The following is a 27,014-nucleotide window of genomic DNA, read 5'->3' on the forward strand; positions in this document are numbered from 1 at the left end:
GTTTCAGCCTCTGTCCTGGGTCTCATTACGGGTGGCTCTGAGACATCTTATGAGACATCTTGGCCTAATGGCCTCCAGCACGCTGCTCGTTGAACATGTGAGAAGGCATATGCAGATTCTGCTGTGGGATCACATGTCTTGTTTGGCCCAGCACCAAGAGAACCTTTCAAAGTCCATTCAGGATTTGAGGAGACTGCAAATGATCTGCAGAGGTGCTGATCAATCTTAATTGGACCAATGGAAGAACCCTCTCCCTACCTCACCCAGAGCTGATGGTGATTGACACACTCTGTGGGATTGGGAAGGTCATCTGGGAAAGGTGATGGTCAGAGGTCTCTGGTTTCCAGCAGATACCTGTATCCACATCAGTTTGTTGCAGTTGCAGGATATTCACTTGGCATTGAAAGTCTTCCTACCTTCCATCAAACGGAAACTTGTTCTGGTCATCAAGGACAGCACCACTGCCATGTGGTATTGCAACAAGGGGTGGGATCTTGGGTGTGTGCCAGGGGACCCTGCGTTTCTGGACTTAGCTGAATCATCAGAGTGTTTCCCTGTCCGTTCACCAACTGGTATCTTTAAATGACAGGGCAGACAAACTTAGCCAGGGATGCCTAGTGGATCATAAATGGCAGGTACACCTGGAGGTGGTGCAAGGCATATTCTGACAAAGGAGAGAACCCTGGCTCATTCTCTTCAACACCACTGAAAACGCACAATGTCAACACTTTTGCGCACTAGAGTTGCAAGGAAGCTCTCTCTCGGAGATGCATTCCACCTGGAGTGTAGCAAGGACTCCTGTATGCCTTCCGACCACCAACCCCTCCTGCCTCAAGTTCTGAAGAAAATCAGGAGCGACCTGGCTCATGTCATTGTATTAGCTCTGGATTGGGCCAGGAAAGTGTGTGGTACCCAGAACTTCGGTGCATGAGCATCTGTCCTCGGATCAGGCCGCCTGTTCTGGAGGGTTTTCAATTGTAACAGCAGTGCTGAATCTTACAACGCCATGTGTGGAGATTGACTGACAGCATTTGACTACAATCGATCTCCCCCCGAAGTAGTGGATGTCAACCTTGCTTTGAAGCTTACTTTTCAGTTGCAGTGGCTACTTAACAGAAGTAAAAACCTTTTTTTTTTTTTTATCATTTACCAACCGGCCGGCCGCCACCTCTCAGTCCTCTTCGGCTCTTCGGAGATGGCCGGCCAAACTGTCATGCACACAAGAGAGTGCTCACCTCTCCTCCCCCTGCTCCTGTGACAGCCCAGCCCCACCCCACCCCTAACCAGCTGAGCCACGCCGGAAAAATAAAATGTTAATAACATTGCGTTATTATAATTTATTTTTCCTGTTTGAACTGCTCACCGAGCAGTGGTGCGACTCAGGGGAGGAGCCACAGCTGTTCTTTTTGCAAAGTGTTTACACTGCACGCTGGGACAATTTTCTGGCTTGGTGTGGCACCCGTAAAAAGGAGTATTTTGAGAAGAGTCCATTTCACAGAACCGGAAGTGGGGAGCAGTATTTCTAGCAAAGGTTGTAACTCCCTTTTATGTCACAGTCAATCACACTTCTGAAATTCTTTGCTACACCTCACCCCTCAAAGGGGAGGAGAGACTCAATCATTTGAATCCAAGAAGAGCGCTGAGCTTTTACATCCTTCGTACCGAAGACTATTGGGTGGATGGTAGCTCTTTGCAGGGCTGTCTGGGACTAAGAAGGGCAAAGCAGTACAAACGAGGACTTTATCCCAGTGGATAGTCTTCACATTAAATCTTCTGTGCATTGGCCAGGATGAGGACCCGTTCCCCCAGGGCCAATGCTGCTACCAAGGCACAGGCATGGGGAAAGCCTGTCCTGGGTACATGTCGGGCTGCAACCTGGGCATCAGTGTATACATCCATAAAGCATTATTGCTTTGACAACCAGATCACAAAGAAAGACCATTTTGGCCGTTCAGTCCTCCAGGCCTATTTTGGTCTTAGTTGGTACTACTTTGGTATCTATTCAAAAGGTGAGGATCTGCAGTTAAAAGTATCTATCAGAAAAACAAGTTACTTACCCTTGGGAAAGGCTCTCTCTGGTGGATACTCTATGTAACAGCAGATTCCTTACCCTTCCACTTCCCATTCTGTAAATGGACTCTTTTCACATCTAAAAAGTTCCTAAATTAGAGATCTGCAAACTGACACGAATAATTGGTCATATGAGCTCCATGTCCGAGGGCACATACAGTGTCAAGAAAGAAACTTGCATCAGAGCTTGGGTGGCACTTAAATAAAGTTTCAGCCATCGCTTTTGGGATGGAGCATGGCTGCCGTAGAGCCTCACTGCATCACCTACCAACGCGCAGGGGGAGTGCTGAAAAATCTTCCGAAGTTAGGTTGACATCTGGGGATATTCGAAAGCTGAGGAATTTGCGGTTAGATGGAGTGTCCCCCAGAAAGAGCATTACCAAAGGTTAAGAATATGTTAATTTGGAGATATATTGCTGGCGAAAGCTTTCACACATCTAGATTTCTGCTGCTTCATGAGTTTTTGAAGGATAACCAAGGAGGCACTGTCATGTGACCATTTGATATACACTTGCATATCATCTGTGCATTATTAAATACCTAACTGTGAGTTTCTGAAAATGTTGAACTGGTTGGGGGGGAGGGGGGGGGGCTTGATATATACAAAATAAAATGATGATAGCTGATCGAGGGGACCCGTGAGGCACCCCGTAGGACCGGTGGGCTTCCTGAGAATCAAAGGGAGCAAGTTGAACCTGCTGAGTTCAAGGTTGTAACAATGAATCAACCATGGTTGTAATAGGATTCGCGTCGGTCAACCAATGAGCATTTTCTCAACACAAGTGTTAATTTACGGTATTTAGGACCACAGATTGATTCAGCGTGACCTATAGGCAGCCCACTTCTTTGTCAGTGAAACTCGGCACACCATCCCAGATGCCCAGGTGAGCACTTTCTGTTCTCTGTCTCAGTCTAAAAGCACAGCAGCGAAGAGAAACACATCTGAAGGCATCTAAATGCTTCTCTACTTGGTCAACAAGAATTATCTCCGGCACCTTAATTAGAATGGAAGATTATTGTTGAATCTGTAATTAGCCAAAGATGTAGAAACCAGATTGAGCTTTTTTCCCCAACTAGGGGACGAGTAGTTGCTTTCCGGTTCAAAATCTGCTGGCAGCCTTTGACATTTTGCTGTTTGAACCAAATGACTTCAATGTAGTTGGAGTTTTTCAGGCTGACAAATGTGTATTGCACAGTAGACGGGTCACTTGTGACCCCTGTATCACTGTCAGACACACTCATGTCGAACAAGAGCAAAATTCCAACTTGTTTGTTTTGAGTAGGACGAAATTAAATACTCCAATAATCGAGTGAGGTATTGCAAATGGGTCATTTAATTTGTATCCAAATGAATCATTCTCTGCCCATGGCGAACAGAATCATGCTTTGCCCATCGCAAACGACGGGCTGCCTGCTACTGCATGTCTTTGTGCCTGCATCATAGCCTGACAGGCTGCCCATCGAATAGAGAGAGGGTTTGCATGCTCGTGGAGGGTCCGACAGCACAACCAGGGCCCAGCTGCCCCCTCAAAATGTGCAGGTCTCCGCAGACAAGGGGCCGGGACAAATATGACACACGCTTGTTCGCTCTATGCGTATTTGATTTTGACCATGTCTTTTGTGTGTTCTCCTAAATAGTTTTACGTGGTAGGGATATCATTTTAAGGTAGTACATATAATAATACCTGACTTTTAATTTCACACGTGGAGTAGTAAATGAAAACTAGACCGTCAACCTGATGAATAGGCAGAGCAGGCCCCCAGGACCGGCGAGGGTTAACCACGGTGAGGAGGAACAATAGCAAACGAGGTCGGGTGCCCGCATGGGACGCCAATTATGATTTACATCGCAGTATGAACACCATTTTGCTCATATCTGTGCCACCTGCTATTCTCACACCTCTCAGATGCTCTGGTTCCTATGGCGACAGTAAACAGAAGAGCAGTTGCATATCTGTTTGCATAAAGGGCACGTTTACACATACTCTGGAGGGACATAATAAATTGAGATGTATGATTGTATGTTGATGAGATTATGCTGTGAGGTTATGTAATAATCTGGACATCTTCTATAATGACATATGATTCCTGCCTGGCAAAAAAGTGATGGTTGCATTCTGGCGCAAGGGCGTTGTGACCCGCCCCCTTTAACAGCTGCAACGGGGGCAGGAAGTTTCTGCAGGCCCTTTGCTCTTTTGTCACATTAAATGATTTAATTGTTATTTATTGCCTTCTTGACTTTGATAGGAAACTGAAATATCTCTACACAGAAGCTCACAAATAAACAACCTGGAAGAGAATAGCACACAGATCTAAAGGGTGGGGCTGCTTCAGTGATCAAGAGAGAGAGTGAAGAAATAATGAAAATTTGAATGAAATGCAAAAGAGAAGGGAAGCAAAAGAAAGAAAGAAAGCAGAAGCAAAGATAAATAGAAGTAAATGAGGAAAGTTTGTAATAAATATGGATGGAGAAAAAAAGAAGCAGAGTAAACATTCAAAAGGAATGAAAGAAGGATAAAACTGAAAAAATTGAATTGTAATGGAAAAATGAAAGAAAAATAAAGCTGCAATCAAAAGACAGCTGAAAAAAGGGTTCAAAGAAGGAGAGAAGAGAGAACAATAGAATGATGAGAGAAAATGTGTAAAGAATGTGGAATAACAGATAGATACAAAGAAACGGAAGGAAACAAAGAAGGAAGTAAATACAGAAAGAAATGTAGTAAGATGGGTAAAAGGAAAGAAAGATTGTAAAAAAAAGGATATAACTTTGGAAGTAAAAAAATAAATCAGGGGCCAAATAAACCTGAGACTGGGTGAGAAACAACTCAGAAGCAAAGAAAGAAACTCTAATAGGGAAGGTGGGTCACTTGCTTGCCTTATTCTCTGCTCTACCTCGCTCATTCGGGATATAGTTTAAAGTGGGAGCTATTTTATTTTTCTGGCTACTTCCCTGGTCTGGCTTGTTAACACTGAACAGAAAATAAGGTGAGATTGATAAAATCATATATTTCCCTCACACACAACTATCTAAACATGCTGGTGCGGAACTATACCTGTTTAGTGCTATGTGTGAGCAAATGCTTTAAGGGTACTGCGGATGTTAAAATGGTCTTGTCCTTCTTATTTTAAAATGGCTGAACCTACCCCCAAGAAATAAATTACTCCTTAAGTATGCAGATGCATGTACAATACTTTTATATGAATAGGCGAGTTCCGATGTTTTTAATTAACTGTAGGGAATATCTAAGTCAGATAAAAGGAAATGTTCCCTTGATTTTGCTAGTTAACAGAGCTTTAAGTATTACATCAGAAATATCTGAATATACGCTGTCTTGTAATCGTAATGTTTGTTTAAGCATCGGAGCACGCTCTGTAGTGATTTTCCGAGTTCTTGCGCTGCCGATTGTTTAAAAACCTCTTCCTACATAGGCGAGTCTGATTTCTCGCTGTGTAATAGCCGTCCTGTCAGAATCTGGATCGGAGCTAAAAGATTCTGACAGGAAGAGGTTTTTAAACAATCGGCAGCGCAAGAACTCGGAAAATCACTACAGAGCGTGCTCCGATGCTTAAACAAACATTACGATTACAAGACAGCGTATATTCAGATATACTGACGCAGAAAAAAACATTTTAAAATACCGCGCAGTACTGAAAATTGACAGACAGAAACAAAGGAAAAAACGATTTCTTTTAAATAGTAAAACCCGACGTCATCACGAGAAGGAAAATTCCTGAAGTGTGAGACAAAAGTATGTGGTCTTGATAAAGATGGGATTATCAGTCTGAAACCATCGAAACGCGTCGACGCTGTGGATAGCGCAATCAGAGAATAAATACAGATTACGTATATACAAGATTTGTCAACGTATAATGTACTGTATTTCCAAAAATTCAATCTGATGTGCACTCGTAAAGAGAAGTTTCTGAATCTTACAAATTGTGTTTTTGTCTCAACGTTATGCTGGTCATAATGGTGTTATAAAGATTTCTTTTATAATTTCATTTTTGTTTATGTGAATGTATTGAAACTGTATTGTATTTTAGGAAGTTTTTAATATTCTGGATGTTTTGTTTAATGAATTTGTATGATTTACAAAGATGAATATATTTGTTTTAAAAAAATAAAGAAAAACTCAATTCCCAAAGATAAACTTTTTTCTGACGTAATACTTAATGCTCTGTTAACTAGCAAAATCAAGGGAACATTTCCTTTTATCTGGGTAAAGTACCCTATCTCCCTTGGTTACTAAGGGGTCCCTCTCAATCTTTCTAACGGGAATATCTAAGTGACACCGCAAAGAGATTATGCAATATAGTAGACCAAACCTACTTAGGCGATTGTGACCCTAAAGGATCATGGTGGTATATATATTTTTTTAATATGATGGTGTAAACGGGAGGGGAGCAGAAGCAGGCCAGAGATAGGCAGAGAGCCTTAGCAGACACAATTCATCATAGTTACCGAATAGTTTGACGGAGTTTATGAGATTTTACAGTGCATGTGACTGCACCATTAGGCTTGGGAGCGTAGTAGCAAGCTGCTACAAGATCTCTGAATTACAACTTCACAGTGTATGAGGTGGTCCTTGGGTACAGCTTTGCATGGGGTCGGTGAAGACATTTCCTTTAATTCCATGAGCTTGCGTTCCAGCAGAGGAGTGCTGATGGACAAATAAATGGTCAACGAGCATCTACTGCATTTGCAATTGAAAGGTGATGTTACATTCAATAGTAGCACTAGACAAAGGCGCATGAGATGTACTCCCTGAGGCAGCAAGATGCTAAACAATGGATGATGTTAAGTTAAGGTTAACACATCCTAACCGACCCATTTGAGTTGGAAGAACGAACCCTTTTCGTAAAAGAAAGATGTGTGGTAGGTTGAAGACTGTGTGAGTTGGAAAGTAGAAACATTTCATCAAAGTTTTGTGAGAGGCCAATGAAGCAATGCTACTGGAAACCAATGTGCTTTGGAATAGGTTGTTGATAAAATGTCTTGACTCTGTGGAATAGGAAGTGAGCCTCTTGTGGACATTGAGAATGGGGGAGTGATGAGCCAATTGAAGAAGGCGTACAAGTGCATGGAGCACTACATATATACCCTATGGTTCAGGCTGAAGCAAAAAGGATGAGTTGGCCTAAACGAAAGGAGTTTGAAGGACATTTGATTTGGTGAGAGCAGGAAAAAGGGGATTATGGATTAGGACAAGTTAAGGACAGGGCAGCACCTTGTCAGGTAGTGCTGAATGGTAGTATGTCACAGCCAGTCAGTATAGCTTTTATTGAACATGTGATGGATAATAATAAGAGGAGGTTAGTGGTGTCAGAGATGAGGTAATAACATAACCCAAACATGAATATGTTGTCAGTCAGTGAGGTGGAGTACAGCGAGGGATGGTGAAGGTGACCCTTGGGGACATTAATACTAACATTAATAGATGACAAGATACAGGAAGCCGGGATATTGAGAAGGAATGGTCCTAGAGTTAGAATAGGAGCTAGGATAAAGATTCCTGATTATACTTGGAGGTGAAATAGTGGATTGTACAATATTTAGATTGAATGATCGAGTATGCCCATTAGAATATGAATCTAGAACAAATTATTGTAGTGGGCAACAGTGTGAAAATCGGATACATGCAAAATACCTGTCATCTGTTTGTGGCACATTGTAAAGGCTATTAGAGCAGAGGACAATAATGTTTTTTATTACTTACCGGTAATCACATTACTCCTAGTCCTATTCTCGCTTATCGCCATTATGTCATGAGGCCCCTGTGCCTCATAGACACACACCCTACCAATATAAAAAGGTGCCGCCCCTCCACAACACCTGTACGTAGCAAGCCACCGTAGACTCCGTTGGCTTGGCCACTGGGAGGGAGGGCGGGCCGTAATGGGGATAAGCAAGAGTAGGACTAGGAGTAATGTGATTATCAGTAAGTAATAGAAACATTACCTCCACGTCCCTCTCGCTTATCTCCATTATGTAAAGAGACCTAGCCAAAGAAAAAACCAGGCCAACTGTCCAAGCATCAGCCCAGAACATCGAATCAAGATGCACAAAGGAAGGGCAAAGAAACAGAAAAAAACAGGCCAGTCCCAACTCAGCAGACCAAATCCCAGAGGCAAGCCTGGCCCCAAACATGGTAAAGAAAGAAGACCCACAAGACAAGGAGCCGAGGACCCCCGCCAGCGTACAAGCCGACACAACCGTCAACCGGAAAACAAAGGAAGAAAACCAGCAGAGCCAAAAGGAGCAACCCCCACAATGAAAGAAACAGCGGGGAACACCGGAGAGCCCGCAAAACCAGAGGGAAAGCCCCAAGTGGGACACATCAACTGAGGGAAGGACCACCCTACAAAGAACCTGGAGACCAGACCCAGCCCGACCCACAGATCCCAGCTAGGGGACCACAAAGCCCCTGAAGGCCAGCCTGGAATGCCAGAGGCAGAGAAACGGAAAAGGAACCATGTGCGCACAAGCACATCAAGCCCCAACCAACAGCCAATGCAGAGCACAGGAAGACCAGGCAGGTCTCTTCGTGATGAGGAGAGGCAAGGGCCAAGCTGCCAACATGTCCTATCTACATGATGCCAACCCAGGAAACCCTGAGAGGGCACCAGGAGAAAATGAAACCACAAAGCCACACTCACCAACGGAACTGGAGACTTCTGACCCACCACCAACTCCAGCAACGAAGGAGCCAAAGGAACAGGACAGGCCGAGGGAACCAGAACAACCGGACACCCATTCTATTGAAGCAGAACCCTGTAAAAAGGCCAACAGTGGGAAGCCACCAAGAGGCCCACAGATTAAGGAAACCGCAGGGCAATCACCCCCAAACCAACCCCCCCCCACACACAAGCACAAACAAAATCAGGGAACAGCAGAAAGGAGGTGCCCGAACAGCCACCAGGGCAACCCAAACCCAGGCCACCACAGCAAACAGCCCACAGTCCAAACGGCAGGAACCGTAAAGGCCCAGATACCACAGCGAACCCAAAAAAAAATGCAGAAGAAGAGGACAAACAGGGAAGCGCAGGAACGCAACCCGCAAAAAAACCTGCAGGCATGAAGACCCTAGAGGGAACTGGCAAACACCCCTCCCCCTAACCCAGGGAAACCAGGGCAGTCTGCCGAGGTACGGGTGCAGGGAGGCACCCCAAAACAGGAGGGGGGAAGAGCCGGGAGCTCCAAAAGAACAAACGCTCCCACAAGAGGGAAAGGCAAGCCCCCAGCAAGACGAACCACCGCAACCAACCAGCCACAGGACAATCCATGCAAGGATCACAGCTGAGGGACCCACAGCAAAGCGGAAACACCACCCTACAGAAGGAAGAGGAATGGTGAACTGCATACTGGAAAAACCCAGGAGACCCAGACCGACTAGCAGGAAAAGGCTCCGGGAGAAAACCAACAGGACCAGGAATGCAACCAAGCCAGACAACCTTTGAAACCAAACAACCAGACAGCCAGGCACCCTCAGACGAAGCAAGAAAGGAACATGGGACAGCCACAACTGCCAACCGTAACCAAAGGAACCAGCAGGCCAGGACAGCAGAGTATGCCACCACAGGTGCTCCACGAAAGCCCAAGGACCATAAAAAGCTGTTGTAACAAGAGGGGCCACGAAGGAACTAAGCAGAAGGAATTTGGCCACAGACCCATCCCAACCACCCACGAATGGGAGAAGCTGGAGATGGAGACCACCGCCCCACCATGGCACCAAAGAGGGCGAAGCCCAAACTGAACCACAGGAATCCAGAAAATACAGCCCACCAGGCACAGAAGCAGACCGCATGAGAGGGAGAGCACCCAAACCACCGGAAACCAACCAAGAGCAAGAACCCCCCCCCCCACCCCTCCACAGACAAAACAGACTGTGACATGCGTAAGCACCAGGACAGCAGAGGAGGAAGTCACAGACACACTCAACAAGAATCACAGATGCAACACCCAGGAGGACCACATGACGAGAGAACTGCACATGGGAAACTGGAACACATGCCCCACTGGCACAGCAAGGCAGACCATGCACAAAACCAGAGGCCAGCAAAGGACTGACAGGACATCACTCACCGGCGAATCACTGGAACAGGAGGCAAAGAGCACCAGGACAAAACAAGAAGCAGCCAACAGGTGAAACCATGACGTAACAACCAGACAGGAAGAAGCAACAATGGCACCTCACCAACCAGCACGCAGGGGAAGCCGAAGAAATAGACCACCGTCATATCAAAGGGGGAGAAACCTCACAACAAAGAAGCCCCCAGAGTGAGGTGCAACAGCCCAAACAGACCCGAAGCACCTACCAGGGACCCCGGCAGAAGCGCACCCGCCACCAAATGCACCTACTTCCACAGCCCCTAGGAAGCCGAGAACAGCAGAAGCGCAGAAAAACGCAGGAGAAGGGCAGGCACGAGACACCACCCAGCATTCATCACGGGCACCCAGCTGCCCGGGGGACGCCCCCAGAAAAGGCAGCGCCAGGCCTGCAAGCACCACAATGCAGACGCTGAGGCGAAACAAAGGAAAACAGTCAGTAAGTGGGAAAAGGACGGGTCACATGTGAGGAAAAAACCAACAACAACAAGCGTAGCACAGCTATTCACAAAACAAAAAAGGTCATCCAACCCATAGGGACAGAGCTGCCAACGGGAAGGAGCACCGTATCCCCTTCCGACAGAACCCCATCTCAGAGGCCAAGAGACCCAACACCCCCACAACAAGTGAAACAGAAGGGCAAATAAGCCAGCAGCACCTGCACCGAGCAGCCCATCCAGTCACAGCGACAGCCACGGCACTACTACAACGTGCCGCGACTAGCCCAGGGCCAGCCACAGGCTAAGGAGTCCCTGAAACACAGGAACCACTGCACAGCCGAACCCGCACTTTGAACAGAGCGCTGCCCAACATGGGCAGACAGGACCACCAGGACACAGGGAAATTTTTGCAGCCATGGCCAGAGGACAAGCACGCACAAGGAAGGAACACGCCGACACTCAGAAGCAAGGGCCAGGCGGACAGGGAAATGCCACAAAGGTGAACCGGCAAGACCTAAGGCCAAAAGCAGCAAACCAACGCCATTCAGAGTGAGTGTTTATGGCCTACAGCACCTGGTACTACTGGGGGTCTCCCATCCGGGTACTAACCAGGCCCGACCCTGCTTAACATCTGAGATCAAATGAACACAGGTGATTCAGGGTGGAATGGCCGTAGGCCCAGGCACCCACTCCTAGAGGCCACAGACACCAAAGACCAGATGCTGACAAACCACCGTTAGAGGAAGCCCGCACAATCCCCGGAGGCAGGACTGGCACCCCCGGCACCAAAGCCAAGCCCATGCAAGAGACAGGAGCCAGACTCCGGTAGCCACAGCCGAGGGCCGCAAGTGGGCCCACACATAAAAGACAGAAAAGCACCACAGGAAAAAAGTGCAGACACCCTGAGGACCAAGGCCCCAAATGCCCTCTCAGGCCAGAGAAAGCACTGCATCCCACTGGCCGGATTAAAACCAGAGCAAAGAAGCAACGCACGAGGCTGCAACAGTGCTTGCAGCCAAACAAACTCGCCCATCCATGGCGCACCAAACAGAAACAAATCGGCGCCAGCCAGAAACATTCCCCAGAACACCACTGACAGAGGAGCCTAGAGCCGGCAACACCGGAGAAAGGCACCGCAGACCTCCAGCTGGGAGAACAAAACCAGCACAAAATCAGGGAGAAGTCTTCCGCACTGCGAACAGATGCAGCCCCCCCCCAACGTGGACCACAGGAGACACAAGACAGTACCGCTGGCCACAGAAAAAATGGGAACAGGCATCCCCCACTGCCCGCCCCGACAGGGAACTATCCGGGAGACGCAAATAACGTGTGTCTGACCCTCACTGCAGTGCCAACAGGAACAGAGGTGCCGCAGAGTAACACACCCTCAATCGGCGTAAGAGAAAACCACACCTGGGCTGTTGGACCCGCAAAGCAGTCGCCTAGGCCCGTGCAGCGGCAGTGCCCCCAACTGTTCACTGTGCTGCTTTCACACCCCAGTAGGAGAAAGGCACAGCAAACCTCTGGCCGGCGGAAATCAGCGTAGACAACAGGCCACGCCCACCCTGACTGGAGGAAGGCACAGCCGACCTCCGGTCAAAACGAAAATAAACAGAAAACTAAAACAAAGGAGAATGCACCCATATCACCTGCAATGACTCCCAGCAGAGAGGAGGAGACAGACTCCCCAGCAACCGGTACAGGCCCACAAGCCTGCCGGAGGCAAGCAGTGCAGGCCTCCGGCCCGGTAAGAGATGGAATGAGGGAGTAGCCCCGAGCCACCGCCCCTAGGCAGACCCACTCCCCCCCTTTACCTGAAATGACATGGTTACCGGCAAGCCAGAGGAGAACGCGACAGCTAGTCCCCGCGACCTATGGCACCGCGCGGCCAGAAAGAGAGCAGCCATGAATGCCTAAGCACACCTACAGTACGTGCCCTGACCCAGAACACATACTGCAGCAAGCACCAACACGCTGCACAGTGCAGCAAAAAGGCAGCATCTGACACCGCCAACCAAAATAACAAACCCACACGGGAGCGAGCGCACCGCACCCACCCCACTGTGTCAACAAACACAAAAAAACAGGTATTGTAGAGGGGCGCCGCATTTTAATTAGGTTGGGGAGGTGTCTACGAGGCCCAGTGGCATCATTACGTAATGGAGATAAGCGAGAGGGACGTGGAGGTAATATGTAATGGACTCTTAATAATCTTGAGAGTAAGTGGTAACTGAAGGGAATGGCAGAAGGTGAACACAGCCATTTTGAAGTGTGGTGAGTGATTAGTGATTAAGTAAAGTATTGAGGAAGGTTGTTGAAGAGCTTGAATAAGGAGCTGATGAACTATGAGACAAATGCTTTATAGGAGGCAGGATAGCTTAGCTAAGCAGTGGAAGGGGAAATTGGTGTAGTGGAGGATGGAGTAGGTTAGGGAAATGTAAAGAGACAAAAAAGGGGAAAAGTTGAAGGAGGTAATGCGTGGCCAAGGAGGCTCTAATGTGCCACATTTTTTAAGAAGGCAGCAAAATCATTAGATTAGTTTTATGACTAAATATACTGTGTTCTAGCTTGAGCAATGAGGCGATCCGTGGCTAGATACTTCATATATATATATATGTATATTACCTGCCAAGACTTCTCCCTGGGCCGCGAGAAAAGACCTCACTTTCACCAGAGCATTTTGCTACCAACACGCTGCATTGTGGTACCGGTAGTTCTCGAACCTGAACTGCCGTAGTCTGCAGCAATGAAACGAGGTCCAGGTGTGCGCCCCACCACCATGGAAGGAGGCGCCTATTTAAAGACACGAAAGCGGGAACCTTGAGCAAAGATGGTGGCATCTGATGAAGGCAGTCCGCCGAAACGCGTAATGTTTAATCTTTCAATAAAGGTTCATGAAGCCTCGCTGTGTCCCTTGATCTGCCCAGGATGGGAGGAGATTTGTTTTGCATATCTAGCGTGTTGCCAGTGACACGCACAAGGGACCCTTCCACTAAGTGGTCACAACACGCATTGGCAAAAGAATGGAGGTTTTACCGAGGGATCGGTTTGGCGGGTCCCCTGGGAATTGAGATGCTGCCGGCATTTGCGGGTCCATGATTGCATGGAGGGGTGCGGTCACTGCACAGGCATCCTTAGTCTTGTTTGTAGAGGGAACAGTGTGCTGGAAGTAGGGGACAACGAGACTTTTGTTTTAATTACCTGCCAAGACTTCTCCCTGGGCCGTGTGAAAAGACCTCACTTTCACCAGAGTATTTTGCTACCAACACGCTGCATTGTGGTACCGGTAGTTCTCGAACCTGAACTGCTGGAGTCTGCAGCAATGAAACGCGGTCCAGGTGTGCGCCTCACCACCATGGAAGGAGTCGCCTATTTAATGACACGAAAGCGGGAACTTTGAGCAAAGGTGGTGGCATCTGATGAAGGCAGTCCGCTGAAACGTGTAATGCTTAATCTTTCAATCAAAGTTGCTGAAGCCCCGCTGTGTCCCTTGACCTGCTCAGGATGGGGATATATATATATATATATATATATATATATATATATATATATATATATATATATATATATATATATATATATATATATATATATATATATATATATATATATATTCACTGAAAAAACCATAGGTTTCACACATGTTATAGTTAGCTGGACATTTTACTGATAAAAAACCAATGAAATTCCCCCGTTATAGTTACTGCAGGCAACTATAACTCACGCGACCGCAGTCCTCTGCTGATGCTAATACTGTATTTAGACACTTATTTGCCCATGTCTTCTTCCATTAAATTTTAGCTTTACATATATTACAAATATTTTTTTTTCATAAAGACACATATGTCATCAGCAGAAGATTGCGGTCGCGTGAGTTATAGTTGCCTGCAGTAACTATAACGGGGGAATTTCATTGGTTTTTTATCAGTAAAATGTCCAGCTAACTATAACATGTGTGAAACCTATGGTTTTTTCAGTGAATTTGCAAGGTTTTTTAAATGCTAAGTTACTTTACGCCATTCGTGGCGTGCGCGCCCAGTTAACGCAGTTCGTTCCGTGCGCGCACGGTGCGCTTCGCGCACCGTGCGTGCACAGTGAGCTTCGCGCACCGTGCGTGCACAGTCAGCACGCGGTGTGCTTCGCGCACCGCGCGCCCACTTTACGCAGTTAGTGCCGTGCACGCACAGTGGTCACGCGGTGCGCTGCGCGCACCGCGTGCCCACGTTAAGCGGGATGGGCCATGTACGCACGATGCGCTTCGCGCACCGTGCGCACATGGGGGACATATTTTGCGCATCTTTGTGAAATGTATTCTTTGTTAACTTCCTACCTATGATAAGCCATGCACAAATGGTGCCCTTCGGGCACCATTTGCACACGGGGTGGGGAGAATGTGGATAATTTTTTTTTTTTTTACTATTTTTTACCGTGCGCGTACGGTAAGCGTAATCGGCGATTTTCCGAAAAAAAAATTTTTTTTTTTTTTGGGCTTGGGGGTGGTTTGGGGACCCCTGTATCAATGCTGGGTGGTTAGGATCTCATTAAACTGCCTCTTTACACATTTTTGGGGTTGGTTTTTGCTGCCCTACTCAGGAAGCGAGAGAGAAAATGGCGGCCGCCGCTTCCTGGTTTCGACCGATTCTAATGTTTACTAAGAACTAAGAGCCAATCAGAATCGCGCTCGCGCACACCACCGTACGCGTACGGTAAGCTTACGGTAAGCGCACGGTAAGCGCACCGTAAGCTGCCACAGATATATATATTGATTTAAAGGCTATTTTCTCAGAATCTACTGAACAGATTTACACCAAACCTACAAAAGGCACTTCCTTGACCTGGGGACTACCTCTCTGCCAAATTTCATTAAATTCTGTTCAGCCGTTCGGGCTGTAGCCCTGTCTAAAGGTCCTATGGAAAAATGCATGGGAAAAACGCGTTTTGGGACCCCCCTTTTATCTCAGCCCCCGCTTGGCGAATCCCCCCGAGACTTTCAGGGTAGGAGCGGAGCGTAGCGCCCCACCTATTTTGAAAAATTCGCGAGGATTCGTCGACCGGCGCCAAAGTTATTCAAAATAGAATGTTGCGGATTTCCTATGGAAACGTGGTCCTAACTATAACTACCTACTGGCGACCGCCAGTAGGTAACTTTCGTTCTTTGTCACATCTTTTATATATATATATATATATATATATATATATATATATATATATATTCACTGAAAAAACCATAGGTTTCATACACGTTATAGTTAGGAATTAGCATTTAAAAAACCTTGCAAATTCACTTAAAAAACCATAGGTTTCACACATGTTATAGTTAGGTGGATATTTCACTCGTAAAAAACCAATGAAATTCCCCCGTTATAGTTAGTTCAGATAACTATAACTCGCGCGCCCGCAATGCACTGCTGATGACGTCACATATTACATCACTCATGACATCACTCATGACATCATCCTTGTGATAGAGTGGCGGTCGCGCGAGTTATAGTTATCTGAACTAACTATAACAGGGGAATTTCATTGTTTTTTTACGAGTGAAATATCCACCTATCTAGAACATGTGTGAAACCTATGGTTTTTTTATGTGAATTTGCAAGGTTTTTTAAATGCTAATTCCTAATTATAACGTGTATGAAACCTATGGTTTTTTCAGTGAATTTGTACGTTTTTTTAAATGCTAAGTTATGTATGTATTATTATTTTTTTTATATATTTATTTTACAAAAAACTACGTATTAAATTTTTTTTTGTTTGTTTTTGTTTTTGGTTTTTCACCGTGCGCGCACGGTGCGCGCACCCCCGCAATTTAAAAAAAAAAAAATGTTTTCTGCCTTCGGGGTCCTTCAGGGACCCCCTGACAAAGGCTAGGGGGTCAGGAACTCTCTACCCTGCCCCCTTTTCACGTTCGCCACCTTCCTTTTTCACTCTCGCACTGAAAACAAACAAAATGGTGGCCGACACTTCCTGATTTCGACCGATTCGAACGTTGACTAACATGTAACCACCAATCAGAATTACGCTCGCGCACGTTAGGGTGCTCGCACGGTGCGCGCTTATAGATATTTATATGCTTTTAAATGCTATTTTCTCAGGAACTACTGAACAGATTGACACCAGACCTGCAAAAGGCACATCCCTGACCTGAGGACTACCTCTCTGCCAAATTTCAAGTAATTCTGTTCAGCCGTTCGGGCTGTACCTTCGACTAAAGGTCCTATGGGAAAATGCATGGGGAAAACGCGTTTTGGGACCCCCCTTTTTTCTCGGCCCCCACTTGACTAATCGCCCCGAGACTTTCAGGGTAAGAGCTGAGCGGAGCGCCCCATTAGTTTTGAAAATTTCGCGAGGATTCGTCAACCGGCGCCAAAGTTATTCAAAATAGAATTTTCAGATTTCCTATGGAAACATGGTCCTAACTATAACTATCTACTGGCGACCGCCAGTAGATAATATATATATATATATATATATACGAAATAAAACACACACATTCACTCACTCTTTATTTCATTTTCTTGCAATGCTCTGAGTCAAACCATGTGAAGGAAGAGCTATTCATCTCTCCTCATTTAAAAACAGTAAGCTCTGAGTCAAACCACATTGATCATATGATATCTATGCAAACTGTGACATTTGTATTCAATCGGGAGAGGAGAAAGGCTGTTTTCTGGAAATTACCTAGCTTTGTCCGTTGTAGAAAATGTTTATTAAATGAAATGTAGATGCTTTAGGTTGAGGTCAGTTATTCTTTGCAGCCTAGACATTAAAGGCATGCTTTTCTGAAGAAAAGTCTGTTGTTATTAATACATCAAAGCAAATAAAATAGCATCCATAATGCTGTGTTTAATAATAAAGCCATACGAAATGTTCCCGCCTGTTCACAATAGAAGTACATATGCATCAAATAGTGCCCTTGGAGGTTTCAGACTTATCTGCTAGTTGTGAACTTCTCAAAATGTATACTTTCCTGTGTGTGCTTATAGATGTAGACATCCCTTTATAATATAGCCTTATAGCCTGCTACCGAGTACTATTCCGGTTGTTAAATGCCCCTATAACAATGGTGAGGGCCTTTCACTACAGGTATAGCCCGAGGCAGAAGTCCTTTAAGGCTATTAGAGCATTTCACCCACTGAAGATAGAATGTTCTAAATTTAAAAGGAAGGCACAGAAAGACTTTCATTGGAATGACGGAGCAGAATATCATACAAGTCATTATAAGCCTGGAGCTACGTCATTGTCTTTAATGGAGCTCTCAACATTCCAATTTTCTAATATAGCTCAATAACCCTCTGTAACTGGCTACACAGGCCATTAAAGGCCTGCCCCAGCGTTAAAGGCCCGAGCCGAAGGGAAGGGCCTTTAACACAGGAGCGACCCTTTAATGGCAGGTATAGCACAGCTACAGCGGGCTATAAAGCTATTAGAACATTCTGCCCCATGAGGGCAGAATGTTCTGATTTAAAAACATAAAGGCCGCTCAGAGCTCGAGGAGATTGAAATCCCCCAAGGTTCAAAAGCCTTTGTTTCACAGCACTTGTTGTGATTTTTCTACAGCTAACAGCAGCGTGCAGGGCCACGACTGTTACCTTTTGAACATTCACAGCATGAGCTGTGAAAGGGAACTGAAGTCAGCACCTGGTTCTCCTGAGCTTGGCTGAGACCCAGGCGCTGAGCAGCTTTCACCCCTCCTACGTTCTGAAGCCCTAGTGACACTGATCTACACTATGAGTGAAGGACGAGTGTTGCGTGCTTCTTCCTGCACAGCCTCTGCCTTTCGCTTTCTTCTGCCTAAACAATATATTTTCGAGAGGCAGGGGAAAGAGAAAGGCAGGTGCTGTGTAGTAGAGCATTGAAATGTTGAGAGCAACGGGCCTATACCAGTTCATATAGGCAGCTGCGCTCCAATGCCTTCAATGGAGCTATCAATATTCCAATGTTCTAATAAAGTCTATCAAAGGCCATTCTTATAGGACTGGTCACTGTTCAGATCCTCTGTTTCATTACATTTTTTCCTTGCAGCAATACATGTAATAAATATTTTGATACATTTTGCAAAATTTCAGAAAGCTTGCTAGAAGGCGTGGTATTTACAATGTTGCCTGTCTAGTCCCATTGTAATTAGTCTGAAAAACACTGGCACGTTGGGGATTCAAAGATCACAGCACTTTCTTCCCTGTGGAAGGTCAATGACTTTAATGGTATACATATGACAGTTTAGACCTTGAATCTGATGGTCCTCAAATCACCTTCTTCCTGAGTGCTGAAGCTGCTGATTGGATGAGTCATTATTCTTCCTTATTCCCATGTGGTCTAAAGATTTTTTTTTTTTAACCTTTATTTATATTTTCAGAGTAAGATCAATACATACATCATATAGTCAGAACAGTTCGTATACATTGAAGTGGATAGATATGTAGCAGTACATTTCCAAGTTTATAACCTTCAGTTCTCAGATTTTGAATTGTAAGACAGTCGTATCTTGGGGGGAAACAATCCATCCTGTGCAATTACGTAAGTGTCACAGATATTACATAGCACACTGTAATCCTTGATCGCAGTAGAGACAAGATGTACATATAGATTGTCAGCAATCACTTATTACCGTACCTAGTGTGGGCTTTCCCTTTACCACTGTGGACTCCCTTCCGTCACAACTAGAGCATCCCACCATTCTGCCATCCCCAGCCCCCAAGGTTCTACAGCTGGGTGGGGGGGGGGGGGGGAGTCCCACCAGCATCTTCTGCAGCCGCAGAGCCACGCTGAGGAGAGCATGCTGCACGAGCCAGTAGGTATCGTTTAAGAGGATCCCATATGTCCTTTTGCTTCGATGGACGGGGCAGCGTCTCCGCATATATTAGCATTTGGTCCTGGCAGTACACCACATCCCCCAGCCACTCCTTAAATTTAGGGGCCGGTCCCCCGCCCCATCTGCATGCAACCCTCCGCTTTGCGAGCACTAATGAGAGTGTTACCAGGCGACGATTTGCTTTGGGGATTTGCTTAGTGTAGCCTAGAAGCGCGACCAGGGGGTCGCACACTATTGGTAAGTCTATCATTTCGGAGATAGCCGCAAAAGTCTGTTCCCAATATTCCAGCACCTTCGGGCATTCCCATGCCAAGTGCAAAAATCCCGCCTGGGCTCTGCCACATCTGTCACATCTATCATGCGTCTCGCAGCCCAAAGCGATGCAGCCTAACTGGGGTAAAGTACATACGCTGCATATATTTATAATGGGTTATGCGCAGTCTGGCGCTGGCCGAAATCTCCGCAGTTTGCATACAACAATATTGCCATTGTTCGTCTGTAATATCTCTGCCCAACTCAGCCGTCCAGTGCGCTCGCGCAGCACTAGGAGAGTGCCCACTCTCCGTTCTGACTGTTCGGTACAAATTGGATACCATGTGCCCCGGGCTCGTGCTCTGCAGCATCTGGTGCAACGGTTTGAGGGCCTGCGGCTCCTTTGGGAAGCTCGGAAATATTGCTCGTACCCCCTGTCGCAGTCTCACATATAAAAACAAGTCTAATGGAGTAGGTTGTATGCCTCCAAAAAATTGGGCAGAAGTTCCCATTATAAAAGAGGTCCCCCCAAGTTTGTCTGTGTACGCGTGCGCATAATTTCCTAAATCCGTCTTCCTGCAACAGGGAGAGTTGTGGATGGTACGACAGAGGCAGGGCCGGGGAGTACAGAGTCGAGACCCCCAGAACTTTCATGATATAGTGCCATGCACCCACTGTACCCCCAAGTGTGGAGGACTCGGGATCACGAGGGCGGTATTGTGCATATAGCATTCCATCCAATGGAATAGGGTACGCCAACCAGTGCTCCACCGCAACCTGCGGCATGCACGCCGGTGGATGCACCCAGTAATAGGCGTAGTGAGCCTGGGCACATGCATGATACAGCTCAAAGTCTGGAATGTCAAATCCCCCTTGTGCCGCCGGCCTCATCAGCACCGTCCATCAGACCCGTGCCGTTTTACCGCCCCAGAAAAGTTGCGTAAGTTCTGCACGTAGTGTTTTAAAAAAAATTCGCCCCAGGTGGTACGGAACGTTCAGAAATAGATATAGAAACTGCGGTAGGACCACCATTTTAATTAATGAGGCTCTGCCCGCCATTGACAGGGGCAGGGCGATCCAGTGCGTGACTTTATCTGTAAGGCGTTGTATTGCGGTGCCATAGTTTAGGCGAATCATCTCTTCGTGATCTCCAGACACCCGTACTCCTAAGTATCGCAGCTCCGAGTCACACCATGCAATCGGATAATCTAGGGGAAATTTAACCGCTGCTAGTGTCAGGGGAAAGATTTGCGATTTTCCCCAGTTAATTTGAATTCCCGAAAGTTTTCCAAAAACTATGAATTCCCGTAATATAGGGTTCAGGTTATTCTGGGGGTCTCTCACGTACAGAATCAGATCATCCGCGTAGAGTGAGATTAGTATTTGTCGCAGTGGGCAGCGGAGTGCCCTGTCCTTGTGATGTTGTCGCAGCCTGCACGCTAAGAGCTTAACCGCTAGGGCATGTGGTCTAAAGATTAGCACCGATGTGCTGAGATGTCCTGATTTCAGAAGGACTTCTTTTATCATCCTTGGTGTGAGAGCCGTGAATTTATGGCAAGAGGGGACCTGAACTCTGGCATCCCTTGTGCGCTCTTCCCATTCTCCTGCCTGCCAGCCTGCACTCCCTGGATCTACTCAGCAACTGAAGCATCCACTCACTGTTCTTCTTTATCATTGGTGCAGATTATTGTACAGTGGTTTTGTTTTCCCTGTATCCCGGCATTAGGAGTACAAACTGCACCATTGTGCTAGAGCCTTAAGCTACTCACTTGCACTAACCCACTTGATTTTCAGTCTTCAAATCTTGCGGGCTCTACTAATCACCTCAAAAACGCACGGTCATGCTGTGAAGCAAGAAAGCTGACTCTATGCTGCGCACACTACTACAGTGTTTAGTTTTCCAAACAGATTGAATAATTTTTTTTACTATTTAAATTGACTTGTTTAATTTCATTTAAATGTTGTTGAACCTCCTCATTAGTGTTTCCATAGTAATGGGGCACACTGGAAACATTTTCAAGGAAAGCAGTCTATTTTTATTTATGAGATGTGCGCCAAAGAACAGGACTTGTAATCCTACAACACACATAGAGGGTTCACATTGAAAGGAATATTTGCTTGTGTTTTGCCAGAAGATGGAGAGATAATTAATGTTTTAGCTGGAATTTTTACTAACAAAGTTATTGATCAGGCAATAAGATGTTATGCTGGAAGTGAATGACGTGCACGATGACACGGAATCACACAGGATGTGCAAACACTTCAAATTAGCATGCATTTTAGTATTGATGAAGGGTGGGGATATCGTAGAGCTATTCATAGATCAAAACTACTGGCCTAAGGGCAGTTACTTCACATCAGCCCTACCTTTCTATAAATTAGGCAATATCTCTTTTATGAGGTTCTCTGCATCCTGACAGGTGTGACTAGCCTTCTTCATAACCTCCCCTTAGTTCAGGAACATTTTTAGACCCTAGATTCCCATCAGTTGCAAGCATTCTCCTGAGAACTGCAGCAGAGGCTACCCTGAATGTTAACACTTCTTCTGCTTTCATCATTCACACCGAGACATCCATCAGAAGAGGAATATGAATAGCATGGTGCCTGGTTTATTACCTATCTCAAAGTCATGTAACAATACTTGTAACTAAATGGTGCTAATTCTATTGATCTTTCTAGAATGAGTGGCTCAGTAAGCCTACTTAAGCTCAATCCTGTGAACTTCGGGATGCACACAGCTTTGCAGGTGATGCATTTGCCATCTTACCTGTCTTATTGGTGCCTATTGCATATCATGGAATAAAAGTTTGAATTCTTTCCTCAATAGTCCTCTATCAGAGAACAAATCTACCCTTTCTAGATAATATTTTCCCGAAGTCCCAAGCAAGCCATTGAGCTCTATTGTGGGTTGCATTCCTATATTTCTTGCAATCGTTTCTGACTTCTTACCACTTGTATTTCATTCTCCACTCTTGTAGCAGCTACTATCATACTGTTATATTTTCTTGTGGTCAACCTTTCTCACTCTTCGATATATTCATAAACTAACCATTCTAGTACTGGCATCAAGTACATTTCTCTTTCTAGAACATTGTTTTAACCTTGATATGGTTCAGGAAGTGTCAGAACCCGCAGAAAAGATCACATTCCTGAATTTATATCTCACCAAAACCCCAATCGTTCATCCTTTCTCCTTTTCTGTCTTGAAATGGTGTTAGCGCCCAAAATTTGGGAGGCAGTTTGATGGCCAGTGCAAACCCAAATCACTAACAACAAAAGCCTCCTATTTTAGGCATTCCGCTGTCTTCAGGCCAATGGATCTTGGCCGCCGTGGAAGAATAGATCTGTAATAAATGTTATTTCAAATATAATCATCATCTTTCAGTATCTTAATGTTCGGTCAATTATGAGAGGTTTGGAATAGTTTTAAAGCTTTATTTCTCATTAAGAGATTAGTATTGTTTTTGTTGTTTTTATTCAGATTAATAAATTGACAGAAATAACAAGAAAAGGTTTCATTAGAATCAGCATAATATAGACAGCATGCTCCATAAGGGAAATAGTCCCTATCTTAGTCTAAGAGTCCTAACCTAGATAAGAACCCATAAAAGGTTTTCTTGGAAAAAGGGCAAGATTCTGCATTTAGTAAGTCAAAGAATGAACTCCCCATAAAGAGTAGTTCAAGAAACTAATCTGAATGCCCCAACAAGTTGCAGTAGCAACTGTTAATTAAATCAAAGAGAATTAATCACAGCAGTAGCTATGATCAACTGTAGGAGAAAGTCTCCCCACAAAAAGATCAGGATACTAGGAAATTGCTGTTCGCAGTAGCACACAGCAATCTAGGCAAGAATAAGGGGAAAAAATGCATAAAGCATCGAGGGTCAGGTGGCATGGAAAAGGAAGAATGGCTTACCCCTCTCTAACTAGGAACACGCATATATGAAAACAGAAAACATTTGCAACATTCAGCACGTTTCGTCCAATGGAAACGGGTCTTCTGATGGTCTGTCATCTCTCCTCCCATTTCCGATGATGAACATTCACGCCGGTGAGCAGTTATCTAAGAATTTCTAATATGTCTTAGACTAGATTTTGCAGGCCTATTCTGTTAGCTGTTGTCAGTATCCCGTTGTGTGGACAAACGGCTAGTCTAAAGCAATGAAACATTTCTATCAGTAAGTATTGATGAGACCATGCAAAACAATATCTTCAATAAGCCCAACATTGCAAATACTCTATTCATTATAAAATATAGCAGAATACATTGTTTTAGTGAAATGAGGAAATCATATGGTGTGAGGAACCAAAGAAATACATTTCTCTTAGAGCAGCACATTTTAAAATGATGAACAATTTTACAATTAGAGGATTAGACCAGCAGTTTCTGAGAGCTATTTTATTTATTTTAAGGTCAAGCAGAAGTTGACAAAATATTTTTTAGGCCTAGTCGTAGAAGCACATTTGATATGAGAGCCTACTACTTATTTAAGCTGCATGTTTATTTTTTAAACGTTCAAGAAAGCTTCTTCTCCTATGGTTAAAGCTACTTAATTTATTTATCACATTTTAAAGAATCATTTTTTATGTTTTTGTTTTCTCTTCTACAGATAAGATAAAGTTAAACGCATTTTGTAATATCAGGCACACTTTCTTCATCCTTAACCAAGGCACATTTTGTGAAAATATTTTACTTTAACAGTCGTCGTCAGCTTGTTTTAATCTCTCTTCTTTTCCTATTAATGCAATAATCCCCCACTCTCTGTGGTACACAGATTTCAATATTTTTCAAAGTGTTCCTTTGCACAATTTTTGCAGCCGATTTGGAAGTTGGTCTGCGTACTTTTATCTGTTTGATGCAATTCTACGCTGAACTCCCACAGTCTGAATTCCAACTAAAAAGTTTTGCTAATATAAATAACACCCTCAAGTTGTCTTATCCATCTGATTCCTTGTTAAGACATATTTCTTTTTATTTCATTACCATATCTAACCCTATATAACAACCTCTACTCCCTGCCACTCCCTCAGTTCACTTGCATCTCAATTGCCTCTACAGATTTTGGCCCAGTGTTCAGAGCCGTGCTCATACGCTCTCTGAGTGGGGTTGTCACATGATCACACTATTGCTAAACAAGCATTAGAACGGTTAGTAGGTCTAGTGTCAGCAAACTGGTGCTATGATTACTATTTTACCTCAATATCCAACAAAAAGAAATAATAAAAAGAAATGCCACCACATAAATGTGGTGACAATATGCTTTCAATAAAAAAAATCTATAAAAAAAATACACATAATTTTATTAGAACAATCCAGGTATTTACTAGGATGCAAGTGTTCTTAAACGAGGTATGGAAACCAATTTTAGTTTTAATTAAAATCAAAGGACTATATGAACACCCAGAGGCATTGTTTAAACAAACAAACGACATAAAAAAAAAAAAAGAAGTTAACGGAAAGAAAACAAATAGGAGATAATAAAGCATTGGTTCTCCTTCCTGACACTGTGATGAACTTGTGTTTGGATAGAGGTACACATATGATCTGGAATAATGCCATAATTTACAATGCAAGAAAGCAAATGGTAGAGACGGAGTGGCCCATTGCCCCGTGCTTTTGTGGTGAGTGGAAGCACAATTTGAATTACAATTTAGCAAATCAGCTTCTTTAGATCTAGTTTATTCATCTCTTTTTTCCTTTTTGTTACACAAAAGGAAGACAACTAACTAAAAGTGCCTTTACATAGCTAGGCAAATTATTAAATCTGGATATTGCATAGCCATGCCTGGTTCTATTTCACTTAACATAAATACATCTTCATCACCTCTGTTTACACTGGGTACTGTTTATCACTGACTTTTTGCAATTGCCACAAGGAATTGTTCAAGGGGTTCTCTTATCATAGGGGTGTATTAAGTTCCTTAATAGGGCATACCAAATGTCAAGGCCGTCTTGCAGTTGGTCATTTTGCCTTACCAATGTAATTGTGCAAATCAGTTGATAAAAGAGGGCTGACCCAAAGCCACTACATGTTTTTTTATTTGTATGTATTTTTTATTTATGAAATTTGTTTATTACATGAGGCTAGCAGTACATCAAAATCTGTTTATAAGTGTCCCAAAAAGCAGCTGACTGCGGTAATCTGTCACTGGGGTGCCAGGTAGGAAGGTTATGGGCCCTCAGAACATTCTACAGAGGGCCACCTAAAGTTCAGAAAATTGTTCAAAACATACCATTTAAGAAGGGGTTATTGTTTAGTGCCAAATGATCCTCTGAGATCGTTGATATGCATGAGTAGCTTGCCACTCTAGGCCCTTGGCTAGAATTAATCCTAGTGACTCGTGCTTGCACAACAAATTAAACCAGCTACTGTAACACCATGTAATATGACCAATATCATGAGACAGTTGAAGTAAGCAGTGCTTAAAATATAACTTGTCAGATTCACTAAAGCGTCTGTAAGAAGGTTTTTCCGACCCAGACATCACTGAATCCCTATGGTAGCATTGCATTTTAGGCTCATATTAATTAAATGTAATTGTCAAAAAATTAATTTTGCACCTTAAATATTCCTTTTACTGTTGTAGAATTCTGAAATTCATGCCATCAATCTTGGAGGTTAGGACTATTGATTAAGAACTGACAGTTTTAGCATTGTTTCAGTTTTATTTGTGTAGATATGTGTACATTATAATATTATTAAACTTTCAAAGGGCATTCTGGCACATATATATATAATTTATGATTGTGCCACAGGCAATTCTGAAATATTGTAGTCCCCTTTCCTTGATTGTTTCTTTGTACCTACTATTTAAATTAGCAATGACGCCTCAGGTTATAACACAACATACATACAGCATTTCCCTCTCTCCCTCGAAAACAAGTTCACTCAATCATCTCCGAGCCGAGTCTCAGCAGCTTGAAAGATGCCAAGATCTTAAACACAATGAAGAAGCACATTTCATTTTTATTGGCCACTTCTTTGCAAGTGTTCATTACAAATGCCATTACACTCTCTCTAAATTGTGATTACTGTACTTATGTAATGAACAGTGCAGTGCCTCACTTCAGTAGAAGGAAGAACGGTGCTCCATACAGGTTCAATGTTTCTCCACACATTTTGCACAAAGAGGAAATTGAAATGGATCATGAAGTAATTGCTTCATAATTAATTATAAAATGACCCTTTGATATCAAATGCACATCTAGACACTATATATATATATATATATGTATGTATGTATATATATATATATATATATATATATGTGTATATATATATATATATATATATATATATATATATATATATATATATATATATATATATAT

At 44.2% G+C, this 27,014-nt stretch overlaps 1 protein-coding gene and 1 pseudogene across 6 annotated transcripts in view; one reads left to right on the top strand and one right to left on the bottom strand.

Moving 5' to 3' along the window:
* NBEA (neurobeachin) overlaps positions 1–27,014 on the top strand; it is a 1,788,010-nt gene that overhangs the window by 1,231,150 nt on the left and 529,846 nt on the right. The gene's annotated exons all lie outside the window — the stretch shown is intronic.
* On the bottom strand, positions 11,179–11,295 carry LOC146802135 (5S ribosomal RNA; annotated as a pseudogene).

The sequence above is a fragment of the Triturus cristatus genome, chromosome 8 (genome assembly GCF_964204655.1).
Source record: "Triturus cristatus chromosome 8, aTriCri1.1, whole genome shotgun sequence".
Taxonomy (NCBI): Eukaryota; Metazoa; Chordata; class Amphibia; order Caudata; family Salamandridae; genus Triturus; species Triturus cristatus.